A 15,307-nucleotide genomic window follows, 5' to 3' on the forward strand; every position below is an offset into this window, starting at 1 on the left:
CAGGATGGACCAATCCCCTACCACACCTCTCTCTCTACCTTTCTGCATACGCAGTCGGTGGACTCAGGATGGATAATCACGATCAAAGTAGGGTCCAGGATGGACCAATCACAGTCCCAGTAGGGTCGGGATGGACCAATCACAGATCGATTAGGGTCGGGGATCAGAACAATCACCGAAAATGACTAGGGTGGGGATGGACCAATCCACAGTCGATTAAGTCGGGATGGAACGGTCACACCAGGCGAAGTAGAGTCGAGGATGGACCAATCACGGTCCGAAATAAAGTCAGGGATGGACCAATCACGATCGAGTAGGATCGGGATGGACCAATCAAAGTCCGGATGATGTTCTGGCGTCACACTGCGACGGAAAAAGCTATTTTGGTTAGTCTCCTGACGAAGCCCACAACTCACGAAGCACAGCTTTTGTCATCGGTCGGTCAGTATGTTTTCTACTATCATAAGTGGCACGATATGCTATACTAACCACAATCGAGTTTATTACGAGGGTTCGCTAATAAATAGATGTAGTTTTTAATAAAATATATTTATATTAAATTCGAATCCATTTAGCGTTATTATGATATGTTCTAAAGTGAACCCATGGTCTTGTTTTTCCTATTAGATCAAGTGGTTATAACGGTTCTATGCTTTGAGTAGAGATCAAATTGCGGTCCTACTAGACTCAGTACTCTCTGTAGACAGGCTGAGTCAACTTCCCAACAAAATGAATTCAGGTGCAGAGGTAGTAAAGCCAGAGTCAAAAGGTCTTTCAAAATAAACCAAACTTTACTTGAGGAAAAGTCCAAGCAAACAGGAATCAGTGACTCCAATAACGAGGGAAAAACAAAGTAGGCGTGATAGTCAAAAACATAAGCTTAAGACAGACTTATCTCAGCAGTAGGCAGGAAGCCAAGAACTCAAGACTGAACAAACAAAGCGCTGGCACAAACTCATTAAATAGTGCTAAACACAGGTGTCACCTATCCAGGAGCAAACAAAAGGTGCTGTTTGCACCTGCTGACTAGGAATTAATAGCCACAGTCCAGTGGTGAATCCCTACAGGAGTCCCTCTTCTGCCACCCTGCTCCTGACGCCTTCTCTTGATGGATTCTTTTGAGAGTCAGTGAAAAGCTGAAACAAGCTCCAGGGTCCAAAAATGTCTCGAGCCGAACCGCATGAGCGCTCGCCTGGTCCATAACCTCGCCGTCGGCCAAATACTGCACTCCTTTCCACGGACCAGACGGCAGAATCCACCAGCCTGCGCACTGTATAAGCTGAGTTGTCCGCTGATAATCACGGGCAGCTGGGACAGGCTTCACCCAGGCTGTGGGACAGAGAAGAGAAGAAACAACAGGCTTTAATCGAGAGACATGCGAATGCTGGGTGGGTCTCCTTTAGGATCTTGGTAGCGGTAGGCTGATAAGACACTGCGTTTATCTTCCTGAGGATCATGTGCGGCCAATATAACTTGGAGCCAGTTTGCGAGATTCCTCATGCATGGGAAGTCTCTAGTGGACAGCCACGCTTTGACCTTAATTTAGCACTGGTCCCAGCCTCCGCTCCCGATTTGATTGTCTCCGCTGTTGTTGAGAAGCTTTCAGTCGAGCTGCCTGTGTTTTCTGCCAGGTCTGTCGGTCAACGTCGAACCATTTTGAAACAGCAGCTTGAACACATACTGTAGGCTCCTGTCCAGGAACAAAAGAGGAGGAAGCCATTCTGGCACTCAAAAGGGGATGTGCCCTATGGAAGAGATGGTAGAGAGTGTTATGTGCAAATTCTTACCCTAAATTAATCCAAGAGCTCCAAGTGGTCTGATTATCTGCTGCTAAGCATCTCAAAGTCTTCTATATTCCTGATTCACCCTTTCCGCTCTGCCCATTAGACTGAGGATGGAAACCAGATAAATAGACTAATGTGTGATCTAATGATGCGCCAAAAGCCTTCCAAAAGCGTGGAGGCAAACTGAGGGACCTCTATCAGAGACTGATGTCCTGGGAAAACCATAGAATCTCAAACACATGCTGCATTATTAGAAGCTCTGCAGTCTAATGGCTTGCAGTGGAAGTCTAGGTAAAGGCAATAGAATGACAAGCCTTAGAAAATCCTCATCCACTACCACCAGAATGGCTGTATTACCTTGAGATTTAGGTAGACCTGTGACAAAGTCCAGAGATATGTGTAATTATGGATGTTTAGAGGATAGGAGAGGATGCAGTAGTCCCACGAGGGTGGTTCTGTGGATCCTTATTCTAAGTACCACACAGTACATGCAACAACAAAAGTCTTGACATCCTCCTGCAGCTTTAGCTACACCGAAGCCTCATTCGATAAGTTTGCATGTTCTAGTAGCCCCAGGATATGTCAGAAGAGAGAAGCATGTGCCCACTGCAAATACATCAGAGCGTGGCTGATTAGGTACAAAGAGGCGTCCTGGTGGACCATTACCTGGATCTGGCTACCAGTTTTAGGCTTTCTTAGTGGTTGCCTCCATGCTTACTAGATAGGCTGCTAATATTCTGGTGGAGGTAAGATGGACTCTGGCCTTGACTCCTCCTCTGGCGGGTCAAATTGTCTCCCGAAGTGCATCTGTTTTAGAATTAACAGATCCTGGTCGATAGGAAAGAAACAAAATCAAACCAGAAAGAAAAACAGAGCCCAGCCCAGGGCTTGGCGGGAGATTTAACCTCTTAGCTTCCCTATTATAGGTCAGGTTTCACATGGGTCTGTCAGATAAGGAATGAATGCGTTGGCTTTCGCTCCAGCCAATGCGCCTCCACTCCTTTGCTACCACCTTTTACTGCCAACAGCTCCCGGTTTCCAATATCGTAATTCCTCTGCTACGCAGTAAGTCGATCGGATAGATAAGCAAGTAAGGATGAAGCCTGTTGTCAACTACGTCTCTTTGGGACAACACTGCCCTAACCCCACATCCCTGAAGCATCAACCTCCACTACAAAGGGCAACTCTCGATCTGGGAGAGTTAGGATGGGAGCAGACGTGAAGAGCCGTTTCAGCTTATCGAAAGCTTAGTTGGCTTTCCCTGTCTGGCCAAGAATAGTTGGGGCAGATTTCTTGAGTGAGGGCTGGAGAGGTTCAGCGAAAGCTGAGCTGAAGTTCCTAATAAACCTTCTATAAAGTTGAAGAAATCCAAGAAAGCACTGAACCTGCTTAACAAGAACAGAGGCTGGGGCCAGTCTTGCACTGCACGCACCTGTACCAGAGATCCATCTGGAGACTGCCCTTGGAGAATCTGATAAAGCCGAGGAATGGGACTGAGGACACGTAAGAGAAATCACTCTTTTCTAGCTTCTGACAAAGAGGCTGTGTTTAATGTAACTGAGAAAGGACCTGTCTAACATGTTGTACATGTTCTGGATGATTACATGAAAAGATGGGGATATGGAATCTAGGTAGACAAAAACAAACATGTTCAGTATATCCCTGTGAGACATCATTAATGAATGCCTGAAGAACTGCTTGAGTGCATTTACTAGGCCAAAGGGCATCACCTCTGTACTCATAGTAGCCCGTTGGGGTGTTAAATGCTGCTCTTCCCACTCATCACCCCTTCGAAGATCCTGACAAGATGGTAAGCATTTCGCAGATCTAATTTAGGTAAAATGCAGGCACCCTGCATGGGATCTCTCAAGCAGATGCCATCAGGCAAGGGCAGCGATTTCTAATGGCTGATGCGGTTAAGGCCCCTAGTGGTCGGCGCTGGGGCCCGCAAGGCGGTCCACCATCTTTCTTTTCAACAAATAAAACCCGCCTCCAGCAGGTGAGGTTGAAGGGACAAATGGGAAACCATTGTCCAAGGCTTCCTTGGAGGTATTTGTCCATGGCAGTCCTCTCAGGGGCAGAGAGGAGAGTAGAGTCTACCTCGTGGTGGGCATGCTCCTGATTACCAGGTCAATGCTTTCAATCCTTATGGTCTGTGTGGAGAGGAAGGGAGGTGGCTCGAGACTTACTGAAAACCTCCCTCAGATCAGCATACTTCTAAAGGAACTCAGGATAGCTCAGATGACTCAATGCTAACTGGCAGGGTAACTCAGGACAAGGATCCAAGGATCTCAAAATTACAGGTGAGAGTCAACCTTGAAGGTTGCGTGCAAGTGCTTGTTTGAGGATCTCAAGGCCACGTGGGAGTGTGTGAACAGGTTGCTCACGGTGTGCCTCTGTGCATCTCGGAGAATGGCAAGAAGAGAGGGTAGAAACACAACAGTTAGTTTCCCCAACCTTTAATAGCTGCTTTTTAGACTCTCAAATGGGTCGTCTAAGCAGGTTAGTAAGTTAGCTACAAAATCCAAGAATTAAGGGGGAGCCCTGGGGCTGTATCAGATAGAATCTCATTAATTCTTTATGACTGCCAATCTCTCAAACTGGAAGTAATGATGTGCAGTGACTAACCTGTCACTGACCCCAGAGGTCTGCCATCTAGAGCTGTGATCAGGTTGGGGTTTTGAAGAAGCATGGATGGAAGGCCCAGAAGCGCCTGGGCAACGTCTAAGTCCAAAATTTCCAGCTGCCCCAGGAGTCAGTAGAAAGCACCAAGTTGGTGATGCTGGTTATTGTGAAAGATGGTGGCTTGGATTGTGGCTCCCAGGTCATGGGATGGGAGAAGATTTTTACTCGTTCAGTCCCCCCTTTCCTGGGCGTAGAACTGGCTTTTCCCGACAATTCTGGGCAGTTGGATCGGAAATGGCCAGCTTTGCGCGTATACAGACAGCGTCGTTCTTTCATCCGCCGATCCCTTTCAGTCTGAGTTAATCTGGTTGTACCCAAGCTGCATGGGTTCCTCCAACTCATTGGATTTCCAGGGTGGTTCAACAGCATTGAAAGGGTTCTTGAGGCGATACACTCTGGTCTCCCGGCGTCTTTCATTCCTTCGCTCCCGAACCGATGATCTACCGGATAGACATATCAATGAGAGATTCTAAATCTGGAGCAGGATCTCTAAATGCTAACTCGTCCTTAAGCTCGGGAGACAATGCTTGGTAGAACGGGCGTGGCCTTCAAAGCTTGCTGAGTTCATCCACTCTCTGAAGCTAGTGTGCGAAACTCAATTGCAAACTCTGCCACACTCCTAGTGCCCTGGGAGAGCTGAAGCAAGCGATAATCCACATCTCCTGTACTGGCTGGATGGTGAAAAACCCTCTTCATCTCCAACATGAAGCTTTCACAATCAGTAGTGAGTGGTGATCTGCCAGCCTAAAGCTGAGGCCCAGTCTAATGCCTTTCCGGTGAGAAGGGTAATGATGTAGGCCACCTTGCTACCTCCGTAAAAAGGAAGCTACTAGGTTGTAGTTGAAATATCAGTGTGTGCACTGTGTGAGGAATCCACGGCACTTTTCTGGATTGCCATCAAATCGTTCTGGTGCTGGCAGTTTGGGTTCTGCCAGGGGAAACTGGCTAGCGCTGCAAGCAGGATTAGCGGAGGCTGCTGGGGTTCTTGACCTGCAGTAGCTGTGTCTTGAGCACTTAGGCGCTGAAGAATCTCTGTAAGAACCTACTCATGTTGCTGAATGGCTGCAGCTTGTCCTGCTATGGCAGCCAAATCAATCCACATTGGAAGGTGGTGAAGTCTCCTCTGCTGTATTCATATTTCTGGTTCAGTCTTGCTGTAACGGTTCTGCTTTGAGTGGGGATCGAACCCAGGTCTACTAGACTCAGTGCTCTGTGTAGACAGGCTGAGCTAACTTCCCAACAAATGAATGCAGGTGCAGAGAGTAGCAAAAGCCAGAGTCAAAAGGTCTTCAAAATAAATCAAAAACTTTACTTGAGGAAAAGTCCAACAAAACAGGAATCAGTGACTCCAATAAACAAGGGAAAAACAAAGTAGACGTGATAGTCAAAAACATAAACTCAAGACAGACTTATCTCTCACAGTAGACACAGGAAACCAAGGCTCAAGACTGAACAAACAAGCATGGCACAAACTCATTTAAATAGTACTAAACACAGGTGTCACCTATCAGGGCAAACGAAAGGTGCTGTTCAGCAGAAGCCTGGAGAGAGGCGCCACCTGCTGACTGGGAGGTGTATTACAGTCCAGTGGTGAACTCTTGGCAGCGGCTTATTCCTTCTAGGGTAACAGCTATACAAAATGTTTTCCTTTTACACTGGTGTTTGTCATAATATTTTAATAATATATGGGTTTAATCATAAACACAAAGACTCCATGTGGCTTCCATTTTTCAAAAGTAGACGCATTTTCCAAACAGTTTTAGTTTTTCAGTAGAACAGAAAGCCTAATAAATGAATCATATGTCCATCGTGACCATCATTTAACAACATTTGTAAGTAGGTTATGTTAAAAGTATTCATGAACAACCAGTTTGAGAGATTTCTTCTCGTTTAAAAGCGCCTTACATCTGTTACGCTACGCGAAGTTTTGTAGGCTCCTTTTCAAAAGTCTGCCATCTTAAAAACGAAGGACATTTGGAAGCATTTACATTGAGTTTATGATCAAAATAAAGACAAAATTATTATTTGGAAAAGCTTCTTTACACTGTCCTACAGGAATGCGTTTAATATACGTTTTTCAGGATTAAATGAAAATATTTATTATTATTATTATATTCATTAAAACTAGAAATGATAGAAGTAAAACCTCATTATCAGACAAAAAATCGGATCATTTGCCCATTTCCCCTAGCAGGTCGTGCATTAATATTGTCAAAATAAATCTTAAATAAAAATAAAAATGCATTTGTGTATTTTTTTCTCATTTATTTATTCCATGAGTTCCAACTGTCGTCGATATTCCTTCTCCTTTTATATATGAACTGTTATGTTTTTTAATAGCGACCCAAGCGCTGGAGGCCGCTACCACATGAACCAGGCTTCAGTATCTCCTCGCCGTGACACGCCTCCATGTTTTTGGTTCTGTTCAGGTCCGTAGGAGGATGTCTCAGACGCGGTCATACCCGTGGCGTCTTCAACCCCTCAAATCATCCAGCTGCAGCCGGCGCACGCACACCCCGCCGCTGTCCCGTGCGCTCTCCGCCACTCCTGCTTCTCCTCTTCAGGGCCTTCAAGCGCTTCTGAAAGGACAACCCAAAGCCCTCGGGGTGATCTGCAAGCACAGTGACATTCATGCAGTGATTCTTTTGTTTTTAGATGTTTTTCCAGCACGCATCAAGTCTACAGTTGTGGTAAATCTGTATGTTTTCTATTGTTCGTCTTCACGAGACTCTTTTCTGTCAGTCCATTGTCCCTCACAGACGGTCCAGGTAATGATCGGCGTGATGACTTTCTGTTTGGCATTGTGTCTTCAGTTCAGCACGCAGAACCCATCTTTATCTACAGTGGTCTGTCGTACTGGGATCTCTCATCATAAGAAACTACTACACCCATTAAGTGTTCTGTCTTTCACGAAATAAAGTTACATGTTCCAACCCGAGCTTTCTGAACCTTTCTCTTCTCAGTACATCAGCAGCGCTGGTTCGCTCTGCATCGCCGCTTGAAAACAAAATGAATTCCCGCTCCGTTTGTGTTTGGTATGTGCTTGCACAACACTTTACTTTTAAAAGTGCGAAGAACCGTGCGGGAAGTACAGAAAGAGGTTTAACGACTCTTCTGGAAGTGTTGAGAAACATTCATGAAGGGTTTTGCGATTAATTCCGGCACAGATAGCTGATCGTTAAACATATAAGGTTATAGTATATAGTGTTCAAAACACACGCTGCATCCATTGCTGGAGAAGCTGAGCTCTGTGGATGAAATCACTTTTATTTATATATTGTTTTTAACCATACAGAATAAAATAAGAGAATGGAGTGATGGTGGTGTATACGATCAGATTAAACACTTATATTTTTATTAAATGCAGAGCGGTTTCAGTAATCAAATTGACGATAATCTGTAAAATCGGTCCACCTCTACTAATAATTAAGTGTATTTAATCAAACTTCTTATACTTTTGTATGTGCATTACCTGGTTATCACGCTGTTTTAAAGTTCTGTTGTTTTTACGCTTGTAGGTGAGGGCTTCCCTTGGAATGAACATCTTCAGCGCTATAACCGCGGCATTGCCATCATTTTACTTTTAATAGATTTGGTTATAGCAGCGTTGAATTACTGCGGTGATTTTGACTGTTATTTGAACATCAAGTATGAGGTATGTCATCAACTTGCATTAATTGTTTTACATTTAATGTTAAAGTCGCCGCTATTTGAGGAGCTGAAAATAAAGTCTTGAAGGGGAATGGGAGAGGATAATCTGATTGCACTTTATATCCAAAATCCCCTATTACTTAAGAGAATAGGGACAACACATCTCGACTCACGTGCCAGGGCCGCTTCCTGTCGCTCAAAGAGCAAAAGTGGTTTAGATTAATCTCATTTAGATTAAAATAGGGGCCATATATGTTCATTCGAACTCTAAATCTGGCCCTTATAGGTCCTACTAGGATATCACATTTGATGATTTGTTAACAAGCATGCAAAGTTCTATGAAGATCATGGATGTTAAAAATGGTAATTTACCATATTTAGCTACATTTAAGAGGGTTTAATGTTGATTTTCCTCTCAGACTCTCTTAAAGGAATCAGAGGTGTGTTGCTGATATTCTCCGTGCTTGAGTTCATCATCTCCATCTGTCTGTCAGCGTTCGCCTGTAAAGCCAACGCCTGCTGCTGTCCTCCTCAGGTGAGTCGTAGAGTCAAATCAGGACTTCCCCTCACCAGCTCAAACCGCTACGTTACAATACAGCATTTACAATTTTGATTTTCCTTTCTTACATTCCTCCTAAAAGCGAGTCTTCTGCTACAGTGAGCTTTCTAAAGCTGAACTAATGAAAGCAGTGTATGGCATCTCACAGTAAAAGGCATAAAACACTACTGTATTTCTTCCAAAGGTGCAGTTTGCTCTAGGTTTCACCTCCACAGTCGTCTGATGTGGTTCGTTTCCCAGGATCTGAACAGATCAGAGGTAAGAGACGCTGGAGCACCGCTTAATTAGACTTTTAATTGAAGTCCAAAAAGCATGACTTGAACTTTAGAAAGCATTATTCACTTTTGAGGAGCCTCCGATGTTCTTCTCTGAGCAGATTCAGTCACTCTTAACACACCGCAGGAAAATCTGACCAGATAATCCTCACAACCACGAGATGATCGGAAATAACCTAGGATTGGCCAGAAATCAGCTCAAAATCAGCCCAATATTAAGTAAAGATCATGTTTCAGAGGAGAGGAGCATTTTCAGATTTGGATAGAAAGCTACGGGAAGGCAAAGTAATATTTTGAGGTGTTACCAACTCCTATTTTTTTAGTCTAGGGTCACTAGGGAAGGGTAACAAAATAAGAAAATAAATGAAATAACACGATGAGAGGTCTCCTGATCCTCTATCCCAGCCCTCAATAATGATGAAAAGAATATAAATACTCTCCAAACTTGGTTCACTGAAGTTCAGAAAAAATATAACAACATTTTTGATAGTATAATTAAAACAATTTTATTTTTCTTAACAAAACAAGCGAACGCAACCAAGACGTCTGGAGAGAATAAATGCCAACATAACAAACAAAACAATCTACCTTCTGATTTAACGAAACTTAACTTACCTAAACAAAAGAAAAACTAAATTAAAGACAATAGTCTTACCTCTCTCCCTGACTATAGAAAACATGAGAAAATATCAGAAAGGACACATCCCAAATAAACAGACACTCATCTCCTTACATGGCTTTGTTTTTAGACCTCAAGAGACAGTTGAAATATCACCATTATATTCACACCTAGGGTTTCACTACATTTCTCACAACAAACGAGAGGACAAATATCAATCACCTGGGATAGCGGACAAGAGACTCCTCTCGAACTAAATCTCTGTGCTGCTTTATTGTCTGGTCAGAGTGAAGTCGGCGCTGGCATTAATTCGCATCAGCTGCATGCAATTTGCGCTACTTAGCCAGAGAGAGAGAGAAAAAGGGAAAAACAAACAATCATGTGACAATACACTGGTCGTCAGAGGATCGTAACACCCCCCACCATTAAAATCATAAACATCACACGTTGTTTATAACCAAACACACACATTATCAAACTCCACTACACAAATGCTAAGAGCCTGGACAATGCATCAGCCCACAATATTGTCTGAGCCTCTTTTGTAAAGTAATGTCCAGATTGAATTCTTGAATGGCAGAGACCACACGCATGAGGCGCTGATTTGAATTAGACATACGCTCAAGGAAACACTAAGTGGATTGTGGTCTGTATACCACAACTATAGGGGACACGCTACCACCTATGTATACCTCAAAGTGTTGTAATGCCATCAACATGGCCAATGCCTCCTTCTCAATAACACTATAGTTCTGCTGACACTTGGAGAACTTTTTTTGAGAAATCACGAGACAGAGGTGTTCTACACTCAAATCGATCCTCTTGTAAAGGACTGCACCCGCTCCTGTAGCTGAGGCATCAATCTGCAATTTGAATGGAACATCAAATTTAGGGCTTTAGTACTGGTGTACTACAGAGTAAATATTTTGCAGCCTTAAAAGCATGTTTCACAGTTGGGTGTCCAGATAAAACTTTTAGCAGTGTAACAAATCAGTTAGTGGAGACACAGCGGAGGAAAAGTTTGGGCAGAAAGCACGATAATATCCACACATTCCTAGAAATCTTCGAGTTCACGCTTATTAGAGGAGCAGGATACTCAAGAACCGCTGTTATTTTGGCTTCAGCAGGTTTGACCATCCCATGCCAACACTTACCCAGGTAAGTTATTTTTCCCTTGCAAACTCACATTTAGCCAGATTCAAGGTCAATGAGGCATCTGTGCCAAGCGTTGAAGTACATTCCTGAGGCTGGATACATGCTCTGTCCAAGTAACTGAATGAATAACCACATCATCCAAGTATACTTCACAGTTCTCCACATCTGCCAACACTGTATTCATTAACCGTTGGAAGTAGCAGGAGCATTCCGCATTCAAAGGCCAGGACAGAATGCAGTAGGAAGCTGTCTGGTGTAACAAAAGCGGATATTTCTGAGTGCACGCTGAGTCAGAAGGCACCTGCCATGTATCCTTTTAGAAGATCTGGCTTTGTTACATACCTGGCGTTACCCACCCATCCACACAATCTTCCATCCTAGGAAGTAGGAAGGAATCAGCCTTAGTTATTATATGGTTAACTGCGATAATCCGTACAAAAGCGATAGGTGGAATCAGGCTTTAGTACCAGTAAGCAGGGGCGAACTCCAAGGACTTTGACTCGGCACAGCAAATCCATGTTTCAGCATATCTCCACTTCAGCTTTCATTATGTCACGCTTTTGAGGGTTAACTCGATAGGGATGCTGCTTAATTGGGGTGCATCTCAACATCAATGTCGTAGGGAACAAATGGTGGTTCTGCCAGGTACATCTGAAAACAGATCTGGGAATTCAAACAACAGATTCCAGTCAGTTCTTTAATTTGACTTTCCTCAAGATGAGCAAGGTAATTCCTCAAATCGCTCATGATAGCAGAGTTTTATAAGCATGATGTGGAAGAAATTTGAACTTCTTTATTGCGCAAACCATCATCTTCCATGGTGTGGCTGTAACCAAAAGCAACAGTGGCTGTTAACAGTCTCCCAGACTTCGCTCTTCCTCACCAAGTATTTTGTCACACTTTGTTTGCATTCACACACTGAAGTCACATACTTTTCAGCATGTTGATGTGGCACATCGACTTTTTAAACTACGATCAGGAGTATCAACTATATAGTTTTGTGTCACCTCACTTTCTTTTTAATGATGTAGGGACCAGTAAACTTCGCCTGGAACACAGAACCAGGGTGGGTAACAAGGCCAGAACAGAATCTCCAGGCTGGAAAGGACCTAAAAACAGACTTCTTATCGTGAGCAGGGCTTTCATCGTGTGTTTGTGCTGTCACCAGGTGTTGTAATGCCACTTCCACGAGCTTGTTGTAGTCTCTTTCCGGATGGATTGAACATAATCAGGAATAGACACAGCGGACTCAATGTTCAGACAACAATTGTTCACTTAATTTTAATGGCCCTGCACCGCACAACATGACCAAAAACAAGCTCTGCTGGACTAAATCTCAGAGACTCTTGCACTGTCTCTCTCACTGCAAAGAGAAGAAATGGAAGACCCTCGTCCAATCCCTTTCCAGTCTCGACACAGTAACTGCGCAGCATTGTCTTCATTGTCTGATGAAAACCTCTCAAGTACACCCTGGGACTCAGGATGGTAGGCACTGAGACAATTGGTGACTTATGCCAAGCTCCTTTAAGATCTGCTCAAACATTTTTTGATGTAAAATTTGTGCCACCCGAGTCTGTCTGGATTATCTTGGCAGTCCAAGGTAGAACAAAACTTGATCAGCTCTCTCACTACTGCTTTAGCTTTTAGACTACGTAATGGAACTGCTTCAGGAAATCGTGCAGAAATTTTACACATGATGGTTAAGATATACTGATGTCAGCCTTGGACTTCGTAATGGACCAACGGAATCAATGATCAACCCGTTCAAGGGCTCCGCCATAACAGGGATGGGAGTAAGAGGAGCTACAGGAATCTTCTGGTTTGGCTTTCCGGCAAGTTGGCAAATTTTACGCTTTGCAAAAAGCAGACACAGCAGACTTAATACCAGGCCAGTAGAAATATCTGGAAACTCTGTAAAATGTTTTGTCACTCCCCAGATGACCAGACATTACATGTTCATGAGCTAGCCCTCAACACCTGCGTCGCGATAGCCACCAGGCAGAGCGATCTGTTGTACCTCCTGACAGTTCTCATCGTCAGCATCTGGTTTCCATCTGCGCATCAACGTCCATCATCCCAGTAATACATCACCCCTGATTTAGGTGCTTGCCCAAGATCTGCAGCTTCAACACACTTCACTAGCGTTGCATCTCTCTCTGTGCTGCCATTAAATGATCTCTGCCCACTTTTATGGTCAATGTTTTATCTCAGAACTGGAATCAAGCTCAGGCTCCATAGATAACGTGCACTCCGATGGAACAGCTTCTGGGACTAGAAAAGAGTCAGCAAGATCCACCACTTCCTTAAAGTTCTGTACCTGTACACGAGTCACTGCACATGCAGGAAAAGCTGAGGATACGCAGTAGCAAGATTAGTCAGGTCTTTCACAACTGGAGACTTTGAGACAATTGGAGTAGGGAAAACTTCACCACCTGCCAAGTCATTCCCTATAATTAAATCTACACCTTCCACAGGTAATTGTTTACGGACACCCAACTTAACTGCTCCATTGACAAGATCTGACTTCACATGTACCATATGCAAAGGCACATTAACACAACTCATCTCAATACCTCGAACTAATACATCAAAACCTGTATAAGTGTCAGCAGAAAATGGTAATCTATGCTCAAGAATGAAAGATTGAGGCGAACCTGTGTCCTAGAAAGCATAACAATAGCTTAGAAAGCTCAGCATCAGGATAAATAGAAACCATGCCCTCTAAAAAAGAAATGGCTGGTAACTTTCTACATCAGCTGTGCTTTAACTTTGAGTAGAGACTGAGTAAGAGCTACACTCTTAGTTTCAAGTTTTTCTGCTTCCCACAATTGACACTCTGCAATCAGATGTTCAGGGCTAAGACAATAGAAACATTCTCGTTTCTCTTTATTTACAGGTTTAATTTTTCGAGTACCCCTGGAAAAATTTCTACTCTAACAGGGCGCATGGAGCAAGGCGTCACATTTAGTGATTCAACTGCACCAGGAGGGACAAATTTTGACTGTCATGGTGCAGTAAAAAACATCAGTCTGCGATGTGTCAACACAAACTCATCAGCCAATACAGCGCGATTTCGACAATGATGAGACTTTTTGTTCATTCAAATGGAACACCAAAGTTTCAGAGAACACAATTTTTAAAATCTTCTAGCAGAATTAATTCTCTTAATTCTTCTAAGGTCGATTATCTTGTTCAAAGAAACACCACTTATCGAAGAGATTTATTTTTCCCCCTCGTATGATTGTCTGGCTGATTTCTCGTGTTGTCTAAACTTTTGCGATACGCCTCCGGAACAAGCTCATACACACGCCAAGCAGCGGCTTTAATGGTGTCATAATCAAGAGCAGATTCAATTGGAAGAGTAGAGCAAACTTCTTGCGCTTTACCTGTAAAAGACTACATTGTAACAAAAGAGCCCACATATCCTTCCAGCCATCCCTAACTTCCCAGCGACTCGCTCCAGCGCAACAAAGTAGGATCCACTTGAAGCTTCTCTGAGCGGCGGTACAAGTTTAATGTATCTACTAGAGATCAAATGGAACATCATTCGATGCATAACTCTGTCCTGCAGCCAAGGCTAGCCACCATCGATATCGGAGAAGGCGAAGCAGATTGCAGGCCTTGGTAGGAGGTAACGGAACTGGTTTAAGCGACTCTGGCGCTGAGCTTCTAAAGAAGATTTTTTAATGTAATATCCCTGTCAGCCTCCGCTTCAGCAGTCCTCAATTTAATCATCTGAGGCCTCGCACTCCTGCTTTTTAATTTCTAGGTCTAACTCCTTTTTAATCTCACCGCTAACCTAGGGTCCTGCAAAGCCATAGCGTCAGTATCTATTGAATTTATACTATCAATTCTTTTCTTCAAGCTGTTGTTTGCTTTGGTAAGATTCCTTCGTTTACTAACTTGTCATACAGCTCTTCTTTAATGACCTGTTTAGTAGCCTCTCTAGGAACATTAACCTAAAAAGTCAGCAATCATAGGAGATCTTTTTCTACAGCGATTATAAACCTCCGTGAAGTCGCGCAAGAGTAAATTAAACGAAACTAAATCAAATTCCATTTTCACTTTCTACTACCAATATTCTCCTCTCTCACACAAAAAGAAATCAGCCAGAAATCAAAAAATACAGTACTCACCAATCTGCGATGTAAACAGGCCAAATCCTGAAATAATGTGCACAGTTATTACGGAGATAATTCACAATTTTGTTTGGAAAAAACGTAACGAATTTCTAAGCATTTATCTCAGCGACGGATTTGAGCCCCATTTTGTTACCAACTCCTATTTTTTTTTTTTTAGTCTAGGGTCACTAGGGAAGGTAAATAAAATAAGAAAATAAATGAAATAATAACATGAGAGGTCTCCTGATCCTCTATCCCAGCCCTCAATAATGATGAGAAAGAATATAAATACTCTCCAAACTTGGTTCACTGAAGTTCAGAAAAAATATAACAACATTTTTGATAAGTATAATTAAACAATTTTATTTTTCTTAACAAAACAAACGAATCCAAGACGCCGAGAGAGTAAATGCCAACATAACAAACAAAACAATCTACCTTCTGATTTAACGACTTAA

The sequence above is a fragment of the Puntigrus tetrazona genome, chromosome 4 (assembly GCF_018831695.1).
Source record: "Puntigrus tetrazona isolate hp1 chromosome 4, ASM1883169v1, whole genome shotgun sequence".
NCBI lineage: Eukaryota > Metazoa > Chordata > Actinopteri > Cypriniformes > Cyprinidae > Puntigrus > Puntigrus tetrazona.